This window comes from Neomonachus schauinslandi, chromosome 8 (genome assembly GCF_002201575.2).
Source record: "Neomonachus schauinslandi chromosome 8, ASM220157v2, whole genome shotgun sequence".
NCBI lineage: Eukaryota > Metazoa > Chordata > Mammalia > Carnivora > Phocidae > Neomonachus > Neomonachus schauinslandi.
Window position 1 is genome coordinate 99,510,662 of NC_058410.1, and position 21,026 is coordinate 99,531,687.

General features: G+C 41.4%; 1 pseudogene; it reads left to right on the forward strand.

Moving 5' to 3' along the window:
* Window positions 1–15,228: 15,228 nt before the first annotated feature.
* On the forward strand, window positions 15,229–15,607 carry LOC110582169 (annotated as a pseudogene).
* Window positions 15,608–21,026: the final 5,419 nt, after the last annotated feature.

The following is a 21,026-nucleotide window of genomic DNA, read 5'->3' on the forward strand; positions in this document are numbered from 1 at the left end:
TGCTCCATTTATGCTAGGTTGCTGTAGGCTGGCTGCATCCCTCTACCAAAGGCTCTTGTCCTAATCCTATTTCCAGGCAGTTACTCTATGTGGTCCTGGATCATCACGCCCTCACCTCACTCCTTTGCCCCTTTTAGGCCTTGGGGTGGGAATAATTTCCTGATATTAATAGCTTGGCACACCCCTTATTGGTTTCCTTAAACCTCACTCATGCTGTTAATTTCATCTCTATATTCAACTTCTAAAATTATCCAATTTTACTGTGCCATAGCATACTTAGTGTTAAAAGCTTTTAAGCCCATTCCGATTCTATTCCCTCTGCCTAGCACACCATTCCCTGCCTTACCTACCTGGAGAATACCCATTCATCTTATGAGACATGACATCAAAGACAGCTGTTCTGTGAAGCCTTTTCCTCTAGTCCTCCGGACAGTGAGGCATACCCTTATCTGGGCTAAAGTTTTGAGCCAGGTAGCCTGGGTTCAAACCCTGGCTCCACCATTTACTGGTATGACATGATACTCTTCTGAGCCTCAAATTTCTCATTTGTAAAAAAGGGACAATAATAGTGACATCTTCATAGGATTATTGTGAGAGTTAAGTTAGTTAATACTTTTAATGTTCTCAAACACTACCTAGAACATTTGAATCAATAAACATTATTATTGCAACCATTGTTATTATTGCTCTTAATCTATATCATTAGACTGTCCATGTTACTCATCTCAGTCTCCCTGGCCCTGGCCTAGCACTAGTGGGTTTTCAGTTAAGTGTTTACTGAATCTTGGAAACAATGGGTCTTGTAGTGAATATTCTCTTCTCTGGGCGGCCGCACATTTCCAAGGAGGGAGACACTGAAAGCTGTGTGTGGTGTAAAATTCCATTTCAACATTTTTATGGACTTGCACTTCAAGAAAATTAAAGAATTTGGGCACTGGAATTATATACACTTTGGATTCTCTGGGAAACGCTTGCTTTCAGGTTAAAAAGTTACAACAAACTAAATGACATTGAAAAAAAATACTTCCAGGGTTTCCAGTATATGATACTGTGCTTTAGAAATGCACACAGAGTTGAAGAGAATCCAGGATATACAACACTTCAAAGTGACCAAAATAGGGGAGAATTTGAGAAAATGCCTAAGACTGCTGGTTCTCCAGAAGCCAACTTTTCAGGAAAATGACTGGTAACATATCCATTGTCTGAAATAAGAAAATATGAGAGTCACATCTACTCCTTAGAGGTTACGGCTGGTCACAAGCTGGTCTGCAACAGATAAAACCCATTCATAGGAAACTGATTTGCTGGACAATGTGACAAATTGATAACTGAAGTGAAAATTAAATGTTCATGTAAGTGAACTATGTGTAAGTTGGATTGAACTTGTGTAAGTTGGAACCAAGTGAGATTCCCAAATCTACACTAGATACTGTATTCCATTTCTGGAATATTTAAATCCCCACACAGATTTTCTGAGGCCCTTTGTTTCATGCCTAGACACATCCACCACAATAGTCCTGATTGTCCAGAAATCAAGTCCAGCCCTTCCTATGAAAGGAAAATTTTATATTAAGAAGAGAAAGAATGAATAGAAGTTAATTACAGACTGTTTCCTACCATTCATGAGGTGATTCTCTAGGAACTTTATATGCATTATTACATTCATTAATTATAATCACATTAACAATAATCTTATGAGGTTCCTTATTATAACTTTCATTACACAAACGAAGAAACTGAGGCCCAGGGATAAGTAATTTGCTCTGGGCCACACAACTAATAAGCTCTACTTTCTTTTTATCACCATTTATATTATTTTTATCTGATCCAAAGTTTCCAACCACAGGCAACACCTCTTATCCTACCCCCAAGGAGCATTTGGAAATGTGTGAAGCATTTCTGTTTTACATACATTTGCCTGAGCGCTTCTGGTTTTTAGTGTGTGGCCAGGGAAGCCACACATCTTGCAAAGCATGGGACAGCTCTGCGCAGAAAAAATTCATCTTCCCCAAGTGCTTACACATACCCTTTAGAAAAGTATAATGATTCAACTCCAGAGGTGGATGATTTCGGTCTAGCAAATAAACTCTTAATTAAGAAATAGTTCATTTGTCTGAGTTTATTTTAATCAAATATATCTATCCCCATTATTAAGAATATCTGAACCCAGACACAATGATTGAATATAATTCCATCTCAAAGTGCAGATATTTGACCAACCAGACAGCCTATGCTTACTGGTCTCAGATCAAGCTCCAATTTTCATTGAATTGTTTTTAAACAACTGAAAACAAGAGGATCTCACAAAATCTTTATAAAGTAGTCACTGCTAGAATTATTCCAATGAGTCCTGGTAATATGTTTTTAACTCCGTTACCAAAACCATCACATTTTAATACGAATGATTGGTAAATGACTTTGTGTATAAACTACAATTTGAGGTTTCAACAAATACAGCAGAACTTTCGCATCACAAAATGCTACCTTCCAAAATCATCACTCTGAAGTTGACACACGCATTCCAATAATGTGTTCCTATTATTTCAAATACATTTGCCACTCCTCTCTGCAAATGTTTCCAGAACCTAGGTATATTCCTTTTAATACCTTCAAATGTACCCTCTGTGAGGGGTTGTCTAGAGTCAGCTCTTAGTCCATAACATTTGATTTGATTGAATTAGACAAAAACATATATTGGTCACATCTTGTGACAGGATAGAGATGACAAGGCAGAAAAAAATCTGCAAAAAGATGGATGATCCTTCTGGATAACAATTTTCTTTGCTAAAATTTAGGTGTGACTATATTTCTCAAACTGACAGCCCCCCAAAATTTAGGTGTGACTATATTTCTCAAACTTAACCATTGATTGCCCGGTGCCTCAAAAAACCGAGACTGAGGACCTCTTTTAAAGTAGAGCTCCCAAAATGTGCCAAACCTCATCAGAATGGATACACAGAATAATGTTCATTTAAACATTTATCTTCTGTTATATCTCTTCAGAAATCAATTTTATTATGTTATAGTCACACTTTGTATCTATTCACACAATATGCCTCATAGCCTTATTGTGGGGTACACATTTTATTCCCTGAATAAATGGCCCTGAAGAACAAAGTGGTCCTCTCACTCTGAGATCAAATGAAATGACGTGAACATTGGCAGAGGCATCAAGAATCTGACAGACTAGAGAGGCAGAGCCATTGGGTTGGGCATTGCTGGGAACTCCAACCTAGAACAGGAAACGTATAGGGACAGATGACTTATCTTCTTCACCAACCTGCCACAATACTTGTATAAGCTTAGACTACCACACAGTGAGGGGAAAATACCTCTTAAATGTAGCAAATGAGCCAGATGAAAGGACCAGTGAACAAGCATGGAACAAGAAGGCAAGAAGCCTATATTCTGGGCTACTCTGCAAATTCCCAGTTGTGCAGCTTTGGGCAAATCCTTGGATGTTTCTGAACCTAAGCATCCTCAGCTGTAAAATAAAGACATTCAGCTTATTAATATCCATCATTCTTTTCACTTACATGTTGTATTGTTTTTAAAGAATCAGAAGGAAAATGATCTCATATAAAAGATACAAAAGCTAACAAATTCAGGAGCCTGACTGAAAGAAGCTGTATTAGAGATGCCTTCCAGCTTGGGTCTAGATTCACAACAGAAATTCGTTCATGACATCATAACCCTTTCTTACAGATGGGGCCACTCCCTCTTCTTCTCATAAAGCATCTTATCCTCACTTCATTGTTCACCTTCCAATCAAATTTTATCATTCATTACAACCTGGGTCAGAACTATTCCGAAATCAACTTAGTTACACATTTCCTTCAAAGTTTCTACTTAAGGGGAGTCCTTGACTTACAGGAATAAGTCCCAGGATTCCCCAAACATTAAACCAGGCAGCCCTTCTCTTTGTCTAATGTGGATGTCCCACACCATGATTTTAAGCCCTTTCCCTTTTGTACCCTGATTCAGTTTGAATAGAAATACATCAATGTTTCAGTCATCCTCTCAGAGTTTATGATTCATGCTATAGATAAGATGTCCTTGGGAGGAAACCAGAGGTCATTCTTGCTGTCAAACAAAATCTTGGTCAATATTGAAATGAGAACTAATTTGATTTAATCTAAGTTGACAGGGGTAAAAAGAGCTCAGTACTCAGTACTCAGAATAAATTCACCAGTGGTATCAGAATCAGGAAACTACAAGAACAAAAATCCATCCACAGTCTGAGGGTAGTTCTAAAGCATTTGGTAACTACATAGAGCACCTTAATAAATGAAGTAACAGAAATAAGAATTCTATGTGGTTGTTTTCTATTTATGACTGAAGAGAGTACCATTTCTTTAAATGTTACATTTTATAATCAATTACTGTTCTGGTGAAAGACACTTTTCTGTTTTGGGATTAACAAAAGTTCACTTAAAGGACCTAACAATTAAAAAAAACCAACAAATTATCGCATCAGTTTATAAATAATTCTATAGAGTTTATTTTATGTCATCCTTTTCTAGAACAAAGGCAACATCCCTGCACTCCATCGTGGGTGGTTTATTATATTGTTGGCTTGGTTCCCATACTGTAAGTAAGGAAATGCTATTTAATGATAATTGACATTGTTATGGCAAATGCTTTGATCATAATCAAGATCTTGGTTACACAATTATCATTATTATTCCTGTTTCATCTTGATAACAAGATGGGTCACTTAGTGATCCCAGAGACCTGTTGACTTAACCATTGATTGCCTGGTGGCAAAATCAGAATGGGACAGTGTGTGTTAGAACTTGGGCAACATGGTGGTAGAGGGACCAACTTATCCCAGTTAGCCTGCAAATTTTACAGTTTTAACAATGAAAGTTTCACATCCTAGGAAATCTGTTAGGCTCAGGCAAACTGGGACAGCAGCTCACCCTATGTGATGGAGTTGGGACTAAGGTCTAGGACTCAGAAAAGCTGGATCTGATCTGATCCTGTTGCTCTCTATCTGATGGCATCTATCTGCCCTACCTTCAGTTTCCCATCTTTTATAATTTAGTTTGTCTTTAAAAACATACTTCTATAGTAAAACACTGGTCTTTTGAAAACTATAAGGTTATATACAAATAGTAGATCTTTTCATTTTCCTCTTACAAACCAGCAGCCCGAACAGATGTGCTTATCTTCCTGAGAGCCGTGGACTGTCATAGCTTCTGTTTAATGTCATTAGATCCTATGCTTCATTGAGGTGATGCTTGGGGTGAAGTTTTGGTTTCACAATTGTTCAGCTGACTTGATGCCCAGAGAAAAGTTATTTTCTCTATTTAAATCTGAGCAGTTTGTGGATTAAGGGGAAAACTGAATTAAGTTCCATCTCTGTCATGTATTAGCAGTGTGGCTGGGGATGAATCATCTAACTTTCTTAGCTTCCATGTCCTCATTTGAAAAACAGAGAATAATTTCTGCAAAATACATCTCAGGGGGTTGTTTTGATCATAAAATAGTGTATGTAAAAATGTAAAAAACCATACAGTGATATATAAATATGATGCAAAACATATATTATTATTTATTATAATACTATATATAAAATCATAGATATCTATTCGAGGATGCATACTAGGAATGTGTCCTTCAACCAGAATACCATGAGATTCAAATCCAAGAAAGTTCTAAGGAGGAATTATGAACTTATAGAAACAAAGAATGATAAAGCTGGAAAGAATCTTAAACACTATCTGGTCCAATTCATGACATATAGACATGAGACTCTGATGCCCTGAAATGCAAAGTGAATTCAATCCATTTCCAGCTAATTAGAGGAGAAGCCACACTTGAATTCCATAGTCCCTTGATTCTGATTCAAATCTCTTTTACTTACACCTCTTGGTTTCCCCTCCCAAGGCCTTAAAAGTTGATGTCTTTGATTTTGTACCTGTGGCTATTTATTTTACACATTTTTATTTCATTCCCCTAGAAATATTAATACCTCTCAGTCTAAGCATCCATCAAGTCAGTTTTGAAATAATTTATATACAAACAGATTGGATGTAAATCTTTAAGTATTTGGTCAATAAGCAGTCCCTAATATAGAAAGGGTCAAGTGGAAGCCTAGGATGGTCAGCATCTAGCCAGCTTTTCCATGTCCATATCCATGACTTACTGCACTTTTTCAGGTAAGACTATGGGGTGGGGGGGAGATAGAGGGGGACTTGGGAAATGAGAAGTAGATAGGGGTGAAGCCAGACGCATAAGCGTACGAAACAAAGCAGACTATCTACTGTGTACTGTAGAAATCTCCCTCAGACTGACCTGTCGTAGAGGGTGAAAAAGTACTCCAGGGAGACTGCCTGGAGTCAGCAGGAAGTTATGCTGAGGAGCTGCAGGGGAAAAGGAACACCAGAGCTCCGGGGGAACCCTCGGGGGCAGAGTGCTCAGCAGACTGGAGCTAAATCAGCAGAGGAAGGGATTTCCATATGCTAGTGTATAGTCACATCCCCCTAGAAAGCTTATAAAATACAGACGCTGAGACTTATCCCCAGTTAGTAGGAGCGAGGGGTTTCTCCATGAATCTGCATTTGAACAAGCGAGTCATGGCTATGAGGTCCATGACCTACACTTCAAGCACCACCCACTGTGGCAGCCTTTCAGTGGTTCCTTCATCCCAGCACCGCCAACCTCCTACCATGGCTCAATAACACCTTTCACAAAGCCAAGACTCTAGACATGCTTTCTTTGGATCCCCAAAGGGGAAAGGACAACCAGATGCTTCTCCGCAGACTGGATGGATCTCTATTTGGATGATCGGAAGCACGGCAGTCATCACATAAATGCTCGCAGTGCACAAGGCACTGTGCTAAGGGCTGGACACACAATCTATCAGGGGAACCTTATGATAACACTGTAAGGGGAGAGCAACAGCATTACCTTCATTTTATTTCACAGGAATCCTGGCTTTTAAAAGATAAAGCAATTTGCCCAAGGTTACACATCTATGAAGCAACAGAAATATGAGTCAAACCCCGCTTTCTTTGACTGCAAACTCCATGTTCTCAATGCCTGTATTTATTGCTTTTCACCTGCTCTTCTTTAGACAAGCCTTCCTCTCCCTTTCAAACGCAAGTGTCTGTTCAATACTGCAGGTTTCACGAATTCCTGTCTCTCAGGAGCAATTTCTCCCCCAACTGTGTTGCCATCCATAACATTTTACATAACTCAATTGTGTTTGCATTATACTCACCAGTTTATACTCTGGTCTCTCCGGCTCAATTGAGAGCCCCCGGAAGACAGGAGCTACATTTTATTCTACTTTGCATCTCCTTGCCTAGCCACCAGTATCAACACCATAAGTAACGGCTGAGTTGAGCATTTAGATAATGCTATCTTTTAAGGCAAAGTTTCAATGAAGTATTGTTGTTACTGTTGTTTTCAATGCAGAGGTGGCTTTGAAGATTATAAAGCTACAATTTGAAAGTGATGGAAATGAAGATGGGATAATGATTACAGGCATCTTTCCCCCCTATCCCATGAGAGCAAATTTAGAGGAACATTCTGGAAGTTTGAAAGGAAGTTCTTAACTGCAAATGAAGTAACATGTGGAATTTATTATGCCAGTTATTTATATGAGCTGAAAGTAAAAATAGGAGCAGGAAGGGCTTAGATAAATTCAAAGATGAGAGTTGCATAACAAATTGTTAATAGCAAATTAGACTGGTTCAAGGCACATCCATAATTTTTTCATGACGGGAAACTGTCCTCTTCCTCCTAAAAGGTCCTTTAGTCCCAATATTGAGAGCTGAATGAGGGGTTAATACGAATTAGTCAGATTTAATTGGCCATCTACACACACACACACACACACACGCACGTGCGTGCTTTACCTTTTTACTTGTATTTTGATCCCCTCTTATGTTGAACGAGAATTGGGCACTAGGGCTAAGCCTTTGAGATTAGTAACAGTAAATCAAGCTGTACCTAGGAAACAACTCACACTTTGTAAATAGTAAAGAACAATAAACTGGAAGATAGAAAATGTGGTTACTTTTCCGGTAGACCACAGAGGACACTTTGAAAAATGTAGTGGGACTCACATGATTTAATCCCCTTGCTATAAATCACTGGAATTGTTTGTTCAAAACCTCTTGATCAAACGAAGGTATCCAAGATGATTAAAAAAGAACACACTGATCTTAATAACCAAGTTCAGTTTACCGATATCTTAGGGCTCTCTCCCTAAGAATTTCCTAGTATCAACACGATTGGGCACAGGTCTCTATGGAATAGACTGTCAGTCCTGAAGGTCTACAAAAGTATTTTAAGTGTCCCTTCTCCCACCCATCCCAGTCTCTATGAACCCTTCCACCAAAGATACACTAAAGGGAAAGACACCCCATTTTTATTCAGAAAGAAGTAGGGACATAGCACATTCTCCCTGGATGGTCCTTCCTGGTTACTTTGTTACTGACTACTGAACAAATTATCCTTAATAAAACACTTATTAGACTTCTATATATGTACTTAGTATTAGCTATTTCATCAAGAAAGGCTCTTGTGTTATGTATCATATCCATTTCTCCAAAAATCTTATTATTGCATGTAATTTCACTTCCCTCCAGAACTAGCAGTAAAGCTGGTTAAGTTGCAATTACCAACACAACTGCAATATAAAATTAGATGTGTATTTCCACAGGCCCTTCTCATTTTGCCCAACTCTCTGTGGGCATGGATAGCACAAAGTTAAAATGCTTAAGATCAAGGTAATCAGATCACCACTAAGTAAGTAAAATGTAGTTGCCTATACAACATAATTCTGCTCCACCTGTGAAGAATGAAGAACCTGTAAGCAGTGCTACTGCTTGCTGTCCCTTTTGAGTTATTAGTAGCAAAAGAAAGAACCCTTGCCCTTGGCACATAAGCTATCACACTTGAAATAGATTTTTCCAAAAGTTCAATCTGATCATCCTTGCTGAATGTCTGTAAACTCAGAATTATCGCTGGAATTCCAAGGTGGACGGAGATTTCTAGAAATAAAAGGCCCATGAGAACGGAGACATGCACGTGTGTGCATGCACACACACACACATGCACACAATACTTAGAGATTTTCAGTGCAACCAGAGAAAGGGGCAGGCTGTCTGCTTTCATCAGTGACAGGTTATCAAGTATTTACAGAGCCTTTAGGATGTAACTTGGGCTGTCCTGGGCACTGTGGAGGAGAGGAATAGTAGAAAAATGGATAGTACCGTTCCTAACCCAGGAAAGGTGCAGATAATTTGTAAAAGAGGCAAGGCGAGGCGCAATTACTAAATAAGGTGACAGTAACGAATGTGATGTTATGAGTCAGATTCATACAAATTCAATTCAGCAAACCTTGATTGAGTACCTCCTAAATCCAGCTGGTTACTGCATAAAGATAAAAGGAGTAAGGTTCAGGTCAGATTGTAAAGAAGGGAAGGAAGATTAGGGAAATAATCTTGTTTGGGGCCTGAGACAAAGCCTTCTGCTCAGCATCTCAGCCCACTAACTGATTGAACAGGCATAACAGTTTCCAAGGCAAAAAGCAGAGAGCCTCCATTTTGCAGATGAGGAATCTGAGATTCGGAGTAACTGATCCCAAGATCTCCCCTGCTGCTAGAGTCAGGATTCTATCTAGGGAGACCTGTGTAGAGCTGTTCCTCACACCAGACTGCCTTCTCTGAGACCTCTGAACTTGTAATTCAGGCCAGGGGTGGCCACAGGCTGGTCCAGAGCTGGTCTGTGATGCCCCCATCACAGGCTCCTTAGTAAAATGAAAAACACAAAGCCAATCCTGTGAGTTTTTCATAAATAGATATGGATTAAGTTGAAGGGACCATGTATATATATGAAGTTGGCTCCTTTCTCCTTTTTGTGCTATTAATCATCCATTTAGAAAATGATAGTGCCAGTGGATGGCAGCTGTTGAGACTTTCCAAACTCTTTTCATTCTGGAAAAGAAAACTCAGAATTGGGACTGTGTGTCAGTTCCTTGTATACTGTTTGGAATTTTTCTTTTACACGGTATTTGAAACTTAAAATCTGGGAAGTACTCATTGAACAGACAATTTTGAGGTCAGTCTGTGTACAGTTTGGTGATACAAAAATTGCTACCAACTTTCAGCAGATTTTTAAAAGGACAAACAAAATCCTGGAAGCTCTATGCCATTTTTTTAGCTTATACCATTTCCCCGGCTTTAGCTCTAAACCCTTTTCCAACTCCCCTCCCTCCACATTTTCTAAGCAAATTGCTCAAACCACAGGAAAATACCCCATTTTGTGACCTCCCTGGAACCTAATCCCCTTTAGACATCTTACATGATATGAAGAATGAAAGCCACTTAAGTGAAAACAAGACAAAACTGTTGGTGAAGCGCACCAACAGGAAAGGACTATTCCTCCAAGCGAGTTTATTTTTCTACTTTAAAGGATAAATGCAGCCCCCTCCATTCAGTTTGCCTTTCCTGATGATATAAGCCTGCACGGCCTCCGGCCTTAATGTCCACAGTTAGCTCAGTGCTCACTTCTCCCAAAACATGTATCAGGCAGGACAGAGAGAGGAAGCTTGGTATATCAACAACAGGGAAGAGACGAACTTCACGTTAGTGGCATTCACCGTGTGGGTCTGGCTAATAATAAAGACAGAACAGTGATAGGAATGGTGGTGGCGAGGTACAGATGAGAAAAGTTTATTGCTCAGCCAGAGAGGCAAGAACCTGGACTTTTCTGCCTTAATGTCTTTTATACCAATGGCATGTTTCCCTTTCCCAAACTCAAAGCTTTGGATAGATCCTAACAAGGACAAAGAGCCACAAAGTATCATCTGACTTGCGGTTGTGTGTTGTCTTGGCAATGCCAGCGAAGTGGCAGAACTGGTAATCCCAGGTGCCAGCCCTCCTGAAGATGAGGCAACACCAGGACAACTCAATCCAACATTCGTCAAACACCTCGGACGCGCAGCCCCAGTGAGGATGAGGCGCTGAGCTAGTTAAGGGGAAAGATCTTATTTACCTTTGTGTTCCCCACTTCTAGCATAGTCCTGGCACCTAGTAGGCATCTAAGAGCTTCCTGATAAATAAATAAATGGAGAGATACAGCAAGTGTTCAAAAAGTATGCATGAGATAGGGGCGCCTGGGTGGCTCAGTCGGTTAAGCATCTGCCTGCGGCTCAGGTTGTGAACTCGGGGTCCTGAGATCTAGCCCCGCATCAGGCTCCCTGTTCAGCTGGGAGTCTGCTTCCCCCTCTGTCTGCCACTCTCCCTCCTTGTGCACACTCTCTCTCTCTCTCAAATAAATAAAATCTTAAAAAAATAAGTATGCATGAAATAAAGAACTGAACGTACTGTCTTGGTCCAGTGCATTATTTGAGGGTCAAGCCTGAGACAGTCGACATGGCCCTTTCTTTAGGAAAAGCTGTAATAGTGTCATGATTAGTCAAGGTTCATTTTAGTCTATATGTCTGTCTCGGTCATCTCTCTCTGTCTCCATCTGTCTGTGTAGTTATGTCTGTATCTACCTACCTGCCTACTTACCTGTCTCTAGGTCTCTCTTTCTCTCTCTCTTACTCCCTTCTTCCCTCCCTCCTGTCTTTCTTTCTTGCTGACTATCTCAGTGGCTTGAAGGAGTCATAACAGAAGAGTTTCAGAGGAAAAAAAATCCTAACTTAGTGCTTCCTTTATCAGAGGAGCAGACCCATTCATGTAACCTGGCTTAGCTTTTCTGCTCTTACCATTTCTTTTCTAGCACCCAGCCCCAGTCCCTTTAGTCCTCTGGCTGAAGGGCCGTGGCCTGGGAAGCACTGAGAACTCTGTGGTCCCTGTCATTTATTTTGTTCCTGAGACTCTCTGGGAAGCCACCAGGAACAGAATACAGGGAAGGTGGTAAAGGTTCACTCTGGAGGGCTTGAGCAATTGTCGGGCATAAAAGGAAAACTCTAGGCAAAAATCACCCATGTCCTCTACTAAATGAGGCTTGTCATCATGTTCAAAGGACAAAGAGAACCCTGTTTGATTCACTACAGTTTCTTCAATTTGTTTTTTTGTGTTTTTGTTTTGTTTTGTTTTGTTTTTTACTTGCTGCGTTTTAGGTTGGTCAGGGTTGTTGAAGGAAAGAAGGTGCCACAGTTCAGCAACCTCTAATGTGAAAGTGACTGATTTTCGATTTTGCCTTGTTATGTGACACTCATTACTGACTCCCAGGAGCACACCCTGTCATAGCCTGCTCACGCTTCCCACACCAGCTTCCCACTGACCTGTGACCACATCCATAAGCAGCAGAAGCCAGGCCTCCCGACGCGCAGCCTCACGGCGCACGCAGGCAGGCATGGCTGCCTCCTGCCAACACGGGGCCAGCACCATGACCCTCGCTCCCAGGTCCTGCCTTCACCACACAGTCGAGCAGATGCAGACCCGCCCCTGCTTTACCGCTTGCTCCTGTCAGGCTTCCTCTGGACACACACTCTGTACCAGGAATAGCTTCCTTTCTCGTAGCCTAATCTCCACTCTCTCTCTGCAGGACCTGTCACCCCCAAATAAGCACCACACTTGGCTCACAATATGAGCAGAGCTTCCCTGAAACATCTGCCTGCTTTTGCCCATCTTTCAAGCCCTCCGTCGAACACCACCACCTTCCTGAAGACTTGTTTAAATTGCAACAGTTGTAAATTCTCTCTCCCCATTTCCTATGGTGTTCTTTGCTGTGAGCATCCGGCAAATAAGCACTCAACCTGAATTTTGTTGTTTGTAAAACAGGGCACATAATATACACCAATTATGAGGAAAAATTAAGATAACATATATGAACACCTGGCACAGAGTGGGCAATCAGTAAATCCTATTTTCATTTATTCGTATATCACAGATTTTATTTTCATTATAGTTATTTGTGTATATATATATGTATACATATGTATACATATATATGTATATATATATATATCTTGTCTACAATACAGCATAAGCTCCCAGAGTGCAGATACTATCTTATTCATCTTTGTAAATTGCCTAGCATGGTTCTTTGCATATAGCTTCTTTTAAGGTATCTATGTTGAATGAATAAATGAACTCTCGGCCTCAGTTTTTTCATCTGTAAAATGGGAATAAAAACAGTTCAGCTATTTCAAAGCATTATTATCAGAATAAGTTAAAATGCTACATGTAAAAAGGTATTGAAAAATAAAAAGACCAAATGCTAGACAAGTATGAACTATTATTTGATACATTTCTATAATATATGGACACAAGTGAAACAACAATGTTGCCCAATTTATCCAGTAGAGGGCAATGACACACACATGGATGATATTCAGATTCTTTTGTAAGACTCCACAACCATAAATTAAAAAGTGAGAAACACTTCGGTATTATGCAAACAAAATAAAGTGATTTTTCTGTATTTAGCTGCTTCTTTCATCTCTTTTACTGCTGTGTCTACACAATTTATATGTGTAGAAAGGACCTTCGACTCCATTGGGTGTTTCCAGTGTGGTTCAGTGACCCAGTGTTCTAGTTGCTCTATTCAAACTTCTACTTGCCCATTTGCCCAGGGTGAGGAATGATCCTGGCCTAGCCAATGGGAAAAGAATGCTGTTTTCACTGGTTTTATTACCACGCTCATGCGCAAAAGCATTTCTATAGGGTCGATGAGGGCTTGGTCCTAATCTGGAAAGCAGCCTGGAAGGGTTTCCATGCTGGGGGAGGGAATAGAGAAGGACTTGGAAAAACAACGTGGACTATTGTTTCCTTAGCCTGCTTTGGCTCCCCTTAGTCTGCTCTATTAAGACACTGAACCCATTGACTACACCACTGACATTTTCTTAGGTCAGGCTAAGTCTCCCAGAGATAAGGGAATGGCAGAGGGTGGCAGAGGAGTGAGTCCAGGCACCAGAGTATACACACTGCACGTGCTTCTATCCTCCACCCCATTCCGAACTTACTGAGTTTCAAACAGAAAGATGGTTTGAAGACGTGTGTAAGGTGTGGTCTTTGCCCTTGAGGGATTCAGAAGTTGATACAAGGCAGTCAAATATACCCTAGATGAACACAATCTGAATGATAACATGAGTACTCCTGTGTGTCAGGCACTGGGCTCTGGAGGGACAGATGATACACAGATGAGATGCGAGCCAAGTTGGTTTGCAGTCAGACCAGACAGCGGAGGACCTGTGTGAAAGCAACCAAAAGTAAATAGATGCAAATGTGGTGATAATAGAAATAACTACAGGCAGTTATGTTATAATGCTTATTTTCAAAAATACAAATTTGTTCTAACGTTTGTTATATTCGGAAATGATTTGAGCATCGTGTGAATTTTGCATCTGATTATGTGCACTTCACTTGCAGGAAACACTACGTGAATGGAGAAATCTGCACCCAGATGAACTGAGCAGTGTAGGACTATCCAAAACACACCCGTGTGTGTGCACATACACACACACACACACCTAAACGCGCATCTGCTCTCTCAACTTTCAACTCACTTCCTCCGGACAACTTACAAGCTGAACCTTTTTTTTTTTTTTTTAAGATTTATTTATTTGAGAGAGAGAGGGAGGGAGGGGCGGAGGGAGAGAATATCTAAGCAGACCCCCCTGCTGAGCACAGAGCCCGACGCAGGGCTCAGTCCCACGACCCATGATATCAGGACCTGAGCCAAAACCAAGAGTTGGACACTCAACTGACTGAGCCACCCAGGCGCCCCAAGCTGAACCCTTCTGACCCCCACTTCCACAACAAACTTTGGGTCTCATTCAAGGTCAAGTGCCATATTTATTGCAGTATTTATGTATCTCTTAACAATTTCACATGTGTAGAACTGCTCTGCTGTTTTCATTCAGTCTCTTTTCTTTTTTGTTTTTGTATCGATGTGTCACTTCAACTTTGCATGTTGTGTCCCTAATCCTGTTTTCCCTGTAAGTCCTATGGCTTTCATTGTTTGATTTTGCATAGCATAGTGATTTTTAGGGGAACATGTGTAGCATTATTGAAGAACTGACTGAAGAGCAAGCCCTTGTGTGCATAAAGCGAGGAGCTCCTGCCCTGGGGGGGAGAAGAAGAGGTCCAGGAATGGCCTGGCACAGAGACGAACGCAGAGAATCACAGCAATATGGAAGAACATGAGTATCTCCTTCTTCCATCCTTTTCAACTTGTCTCATTAGAAGACCAACAACAAAGAAAAAAGGACTTAAAATGGTTTACAAAAATGCATCTAGAGTGCGTTGTAGCGACATGAAGCTGCTCACCCACAACCTGCTGAGCTCGCATGTGTGGGGGGGTGGGGCCCTGTGGCTTCCCACTGTGCCTCCAGGCCACCGAGGTCCGCATCAACCCTGTGGAGTTGAACCCTGACATCCTGGCGCATATGATACCCAAGGTGGAGTGGGTGGCACTTCCGGAGGTGGCAGATACCTTGAATCTGGTCAAGGTGCCCAAAGGGCCGACTGAAGAGTATGAGTATGATGAGAACCTCCTGAGGCAGATGCACCACGTGCTGCTGCAGGTGGATGTGCTAGAGGGCACCTTGCAGTGCCCAGAGTCTGGACGTCTGTTCCCCATCAGTCACGGGATCCCCAACATGCTGCTGAGTGATGAGGAAACTGAGACTTAATCGTGTCAGGTGCTAGACAGGTGTCATTCTGTAACCAGGAATGTTTTCATTGATGTATATCCTATTTGCTAGGTCTGTCATGTATCCCCAAACCTTGACGCAGTGACACACAAAACACAGGGTTCTTGAGCTCAGTATATTTCTTTTTCTCATTAAAGTTTCAAACCCCCCCCCCAAAAAATGCATCTAATACAGCAAAGAAAAAATACACGAAAAATAACTTCTAAAAATTCAGCAGAGTAAACAAGGTGAAAGCTGGTGTTAGGTAAGCTTACATAAGGCATGCCTTAAGTGCCATACAAAGATGTTCTAGAGACAACCACACATTTGCTCAAAGCTTCGTAGCCATCAACCCCTGGCTTTCTACTGGTCTGATTCAATCCAGAGAGGATTCTGCAAAGTCTATGCTGCAGTGTACAATACAGTATTCACAAGCCACACGCAACTGTGACACATGAAATGCAGTTAGTCCAAATTGCTAAGTGTAAAATACACACTAAATTTCAAGGACCAGCATACACACAGAAAATTAGGTAAAATTCTCATTAATAGTTTTATAATTATTACATGTTGAAATAATATTTTGTGGTAGATTAAATAAAATACATTACTAAAATTTTGCTTGCTCCTTTGTACTTTTTTTTCAACACAGCTACTAGGAAAGTTTAAATTACATGTGCGCCTCACATCTGTGGCTCTCCTATTTCTTTTGGACATCCCCGATCCAGAAGAATGTGTAGGCTACACATGATTATAGATGATCATCAATAAAGACCTGTTTCTGAATAGTGGTGAGGTCAAACAATGCTTCTTGACAATGTCTGCGATGAGGATTTATATGTAGTTGCTGAGAGAAAGAGCCAGTTGTTTCAGCAATCAGCTAAAATGAGGGAAGCATTACTGTGCTTTTGGGAACAGCAAGAAGCCTGATTTGCTCATGAACCAAATGAAAAACTATACCACCTTGCTGGAAGTGAGACCCAGGAAAAAACAAGGATTAATCCGCTTGAGATGGAGTGTAGGGTGTGTGTCTTCCGACATCTGCCCAAGTCTGTGTGTGTGTGTGTACACATCCATGTATGTGTCCTTCCATGTGCCCCAATATGTGCATCTGTGTGTGAATACCTGTCCCCGTGTGTATGTGTGTGTGCATACACGTGTGTCCTTCTGTGGGCCTGTGTGCACACTTGTGTGCATGGGCTTTTATATGTATCTGTGTGTCTTATGTGTGCCCATGTGTGTCTTATATGTTTGCCTATGTGTGTATGTAGGTCCTTCTGTATATGTGTGTGCACACAGTGTGTTTCCTTTTGTGGGGTGTGTGCCCATGTGTGTGTGCTTTTGTACATGTGTGTGTGTATATAACTTGTATGTGGTGTAGACAAAAAACATTGGGTGGGAGGGAGAAGTAAGTGTAGAAAGATACACTCAGAGCCCAGAGGGTAAGGGATTTTATACATCAGGTTTGGAACTCATCAGTAGATACTGACAGGTTTCAAACCAGAAAATGTTATGGATAGATTTTTTGATAGCTCATATTGGCTGTAGTAATGAACCAAGAACTGGACAGGAACACTTCTATTGAGGAAAGGGACGTCTATCAATTTTGATTACTTCTTAAAGTTAGAAAACATGATATTTAAAGCTGACATTCTTATATACTCTATAGAATGCATATCCTTTTGCCTTAGGTATTGAACAACCTGAAAGGAAAGCTAGAGCTATCCATTAGCTTGTCAGTCCCACAGCGGGGTGGATTAAAACATCATGCACTTAATCATTAAGTTTAGGTGGCCTCATTTTTCCCCCTCACTATCTGCAAAAGGATTTGATAAGCTTCGTTTTGTCATCTTGTGAGAAGGGCCTTAGGGTTCTCCTTCCTCTTTGACTGAAAAGCAAATAAGACCCCCATGTGGTCATGAGCCTTGTCCTCAGTTTGCTAGAGTCAGAGCTAAAAACTGAACTCAGAGCCCAGAGCAGAGGTGATGATTCAGAAATCTAACTGCTTCCCTGCCCTAAATACATGTACAGACATGAGGGATGACCGTTTTCAGAAAATGGGAGGGATTTGCTGCCTCCTCTCCACTGCCACTCAATCATTTTTACCTCTGACCAACTCCCTTCTTAATCTTCTTAATCTGGCCCATTTACACAAACACAAAGGGGTGATGTCACCCTACTTGTAGTTAGGGTATCTATGCCTTTCAGCAAGGTTAACATCAAAGGACATACTTTTCCTATCCACAGTCTTGAAGAGTGACTAATTTTAACTGCTCAGGTGCTTCCATATTAATGGGCTCTCCTACATCAGTGGGAGAAAAAAAAAGTCTTGATGGAGGCCCCATAAATGCTCAGGAATTCTGATCAACCTCCTAATTGTCATGTCCTTGCCTAGTTCTACATTGGAATGCTACTCAGGGTTTACAGAATATGAGTGACAAAAAGACCCAGTCTTCATAAACTTAGACTTCAGTGAAATCATTTAAGTGTTAAACATGCTACTGACTATTTTAACTGTTTGATGAAAATAATCAGTCTAAACCATCTGACAAAAATACACATGGAATATTGAGTGGGGCCCAGTAGATTGAGCCCTAGACCCAGGAAAGGAGATGCTGTGAGGGTGTGGGACACTGGACCTCATGACATACACCTGCACATAACCCACAGAGAGAGAGGTCCCACACTGGATGAATTCCCAGACAACTCATGGGTAAAGTTTCTGCAGTGGACAGTGAGTGAGGGACACCACAAGGGGCTGTCAAAGGGTTTTAAGTGACTTGGTCAATTTCATTTTGGTTATTTACTCTTCCTCCGGCAGCTGTGGTCAGTGGAACACCAGTGGGAGTGAAGTAGGAAGCTGTTAAGATATTCCAGACAGAAGGCAGTCAGAGTTTTCAAACCAATAGAGGTGATTATGGTGAAGAAGAAGAAGAAAAAAAAAAAAGTCAGAGCTCATGTAAGACTTTGTAAGTAACTGCATGTAGGAGAGAAGACAGAAAGGGACAAGGTGACGCAGGAGTTTGTTAGCTTAAACGGCCGGGTAAACGGTACGGATACATGAAATGGAGAATATAGAGGGAGGACCAGAATCCACAGGATGAGGAAGAGTTCTGTTTTGAATATTTTACATTTGCAGGGGTTTGGAACACCTGCTGGAGACACGTCCAGGAAGCCACGGGGTGTATGGTCTGAAGTGTAAGACACGGTTTTAACCACAAGTACAGATTAGCGAGTTATCGGCACGCTGAAATAGAAGAAATGACGAATATGTTTGAGATTAATCCATGAAGCAGATCGATTAAGCCAGAGTCCCAGCCTAAGTCTGGGACTCTCAACATTCCAGGCACTAGTGGGGGGAAGAAAGAGCCCATGAAAGAGACAAAAGGGAAAAGCAAAAACAAAAAGGAAGGACAATTAGAGAAGAATCAGGAAAGTGCAGGTGTCATGGAAGCCAGTGGAGTAGAAGTACCATGGAGGACTTGGGGAGGCCCCTGAAGTAGCTGTTTCTGAGCTGAGTGCTGAGTTCCAAAGAGGAATGACTCCAAGGAGAAGATGGGGCAGGGCATATCTGAAGGGAAGTTCAGCACTGTGAGCTGCAAGCTCTCCAAGGGTGCTCACTGTTCACCACAGATTCCTCTCCCAATAGTATCAGTGCATAGCACAACGCTTTGTGCCGAGGAAAGACTTAAATGTAAGTGTGTGGAAATGAAATGACTTCCATAACAAAACAAATTAAGTAACCAAAGAGCGCTGGTCAATGGAAAACCATAATAATCACACTCATCATATCGTTTAAACCTTACAGCAGCCCAAGTCTTAGACAGACTTTAACATAAAGAACTTGAGGTTGATAACTTGCCTAGGGTCATCCTGGTAGCATATGGCAGGTGAGGGACTTGAACTTGGGTCTTCTGAATTCAAGCCCATGCTTTCACAGTCATATCACACTGAGCCAAGTTTCTTTAGCGAAGTCCTTATATCAGGCACAGCATACAGTGAAACCTGGGGCCATAAAATATTCAGATCCCAGCTGGGCTTTCCTCTAGGGTTTGTGGTGTGAGTGATCGAGCTGACGTGACAACACTGACTTGCATCTATGGAAAATGGGAGCCTTCTACTGAACTGCCTTGAGGCCGTTCCCCTTCGTGAAGTGTTGCTGCTCCCATTGTTGTCTATCCAGTAGATCTACTCCTCTTCTTCCTCACTGACAGAGCCTCAGTTTTGTTTGGAATGATGATGTCCTCAGCACCATTACTGACCTCCCTAGTTTTCCCAGGCCAGGAGTCGCCATGTAAGTGGGTCTATGAACAGACCTGCTTGGCATGCTCTCTGTGCTCTATTTGCTCTTTGCCCTTCCTTCTTAGAATAAAAACACAATGGCTGGAGGTACAGCCATCATTTTATGAACATGAGGACAGAAGCCATAGGCTGAGGATGGTGAAAGGTGAAACAGGAAGACAGAAGGAGGCTTGCCTCTGAAGGCAAATCTGAGCTATTATATCTACCACGGGTTGCCTACCTACAGACTTTTTGTTAAATGTGAAAATACAAGTCCTCACTTATTTAAGTTGCAGACTCTCAGCTATTCTGTTAACTGTTAAATGAAATGATACCAAGAGCATCTGTGCCAGTGTTTCCCAGTACCATCCAGCCTACTTTGTTCACTGATGTTTCCTAGCTTTGGGTACCTGAGTTTGTAACTCACAATTGAGAGGTGCAGAAGGATTGATTTCTTCAATCAAGGGAACATGCAGGCAGCTTGTGTTCAGGGAAGATACTTTCAAACCAAACAGTTGTACTTCTTTCAAAATAAACCAGATAAGCAAAACTGTAGGATACTTTACAATCTAATAGAAATAACTTATTATCACAGAATAGTACTTAAGAGTTTGGGCTCTGAAGTTATACAGACTGTGGCATGCATTTCAACTTAACTTCTCTGAGCCCTGATTCACTTATCTGCAAACTGATAATTTTACCAATCTTACAGTGTTGTTATAGGGATAAAATGGGAAAATGTCTGGGGGTGCCTGGGTGGCTCAGTGGTTAAGCGTCTGCCTTCGGCTCAGGTCATGATCCCAGGGTCCTGGGATCGAGCCCCGCATCAGGCTCCCTGCTCCGCGGGAAGCCTGCTTCTCCCTCTCCCGCTCCCCCTGCTTGTGTTCCCTCTCTTGCTGTGTCTCTGTCAAATAAATAAAGAAAACCTTTAAAAAAAAAAAAAAGGGAAAATGTCTGTAGAGTGCTTTGTAGAGTGCTTGGCATGATCAAAGTAACCTCAGTTAATGAGGGATCTGAATATTAAGGAAGGTTATCCATGCTGCCTCCAACATAAGCCACTTTGCATAAAGTATGTCCTTCCTCACTTGCTCCTGGTGGGTCTCTAGGATGGGAGTGGGTTATGATGAGCCACTCACAG